The 1,993-nt window shown below is 39.8% G+C and overlaps 1 protein-coding gene across 1 annotated transcript in view; it reads left to right on the forward strand.

Annotated features, from left to right (window-relative positions):
- OPN4 (opsin 4) overlaps window positions 1-1,993 on the forward strand; it is a 66,355-nt gene that overhangs the window by 40,260 nt on the left and 24,102 nt on the right.

Genomic DNA, 1,993 nt, shown 5'->3' on the forward strand with positions numbered 1-1,993 from the left:
TTCTGGATTGGTGGATGATGGGGCTTTAGTTGTTTAGTTGCAGATATCAAAATTTTTCTTTCATTTTTTATCTCTTAAAGAAACCTTAGGAAATTATACCAGAATACTTCAAAGGAAAGCTATTTAGGTCAAGTGTTACAAAGTAAAAAAATGTCAACACGTTTATTGGACACGCTGTGTGGTTGGTCTACTCTAACTATACAGTTCCAATAAGAGCTAACACCCACAAAAATGTTTACCTCTCATATTTTTTGGACCATCATAGCTATAACATCACTCCAATACTACTCAAACAGATCTACTGCTACTTGTGAAACTGCATTATAATAGTATTTTAATTGCATGATCACATGCTACTGATTTTTCACAGGACCCTGGCCTTATTCAGTGTACAGGTTGCAGGTATGGACAACTTTAATTGGGTATTTCCTAGTTTACAAGTGCTTGACTTTGCGACCTAAAAAAGCTCTTCTAATGTAGTTTTCTTGGTAAGTAATAAAGATATTCCCATCACTCAGTGATAAAATTACACCAAGCCAAAATAGGAAAACAAGAAATGTGTCCTTTAATTTTAACTATAAGAAGGTACTTGCACAGTCATCTCACACCTGAATGAAAAGCAGACTGACAAAAAGCCAAGGGACATCTGTTCTGAGCAAACTATCCCAGCACCTGCACTTTGCCTATGGAATTCTTATTTGGCTATTCCTGATGCTAAATATCCTGAGAATACAGGTCAATTTTACCACTACTGCCAAAACATTCTCCATGTGGTTATTGAACACTATATTTATTTAATAGATTGGGGCTAAATGACCACACATCCTTTGTCAATCCAGAGTTCTAATTACTCATATGACAGCACTTCCTAAAATGCTATACAATGAACATAGACAAACACAGCCTCTGCTCCAAAGCTGTTGCAACCTAAACTGGCAAAATCAGAGGCAAGATTGAAGGGGATAAAGAAAATCATCAAGGAAAGTGATTAAGATGAGGATGGGCACAAATCCTTTTCTCTTTTTTTTTTTTAAATTCATGACCCAAGGGTCTCTTTTGTTCTACTGCTTTCAGTCCTCATCTGTTGATGCTTTATTTTAACTGCTGCCTTTCAGTGTTTAATGATTTATAACCCTGGCCTGTTGAACCTTGTCAAACTGCCTCTGTCTCTCAGACTCCTGCTTCTCCAGGGGCTCCAGCAAATATGCAACCCTCTTGATCCCTCTTCCATCTTGTCCACACAAATCAAGATTCAGACGTCCAGGCTAGGTACAAACGTCTGGAGAGATTAGATCATGTTTAAAATGGCCACCTGATCTAATCCACCCAGGTACAGACCTTATACTTAGATTGGCCCAACTAGGGAACTGCACACAGAGGTTCAGAAAGGTTAGATTGGACTAAAAATGGATGACCCAATCTAAGTAAACTGTACCTTGGAGGTAGTCTAATTTAGATTGAGATTGGCAAAACCGATCTAACTGAACTTCTGTACAGTTCCAGCACAGTCTTGGGGCTGGGAAAGTTCATTGGGTGGGATTGTTCATTTGGGGTGGAGGGGATTTGTGGAGCTAAGAATAGCCCTTGGCCCTGGGAGGAAGGGGCAGAAGAGAGCCCCTGCAGACCCCACGAACCCCCTAATCCCACTTGTCCCCCAGTCCCTCCAATTTCCCCTACTAGCCCTACAATCCTGATTTACCTTAGATTGGGCAGCTGTTTTTAACTGGATCTAACATCCTTGAATGTCTGTACATACCCACCGTGTAATTCTAGTGCTCTTGAAGTCAATGGAAAAATTGCCATTGACTACACTTGGGGCAGAATTTCACCTTGTGTTAAATGAAAACAGATCAAACAGCCAATCTGATCGCATCCATCTGTTAAAAAATCTAAGCAAACCCATGGTCTAAAGATGCTTTTTCTCTGGCCATTTTTTCTCTTCCTACAATTATAAGTTTCATAGTTGGTAGGGTCAGAAGGGACTTGAGCAGAT

This window comes from Gavialis gangeticus, unplaced genomic scaffold (assembly GCF_001723915.1).
Source record: "Gavialis gangeticus isolate Ggan-Ray unplaced genomic scaffold, GavGan_comp1, whole genome shotgun sequence".
Lineage (NCBI taxonomy): Eukaryota > Metazoa > Chordata > Crocodylia > Gavialidae > Gavialis > Gavialis gangeticus.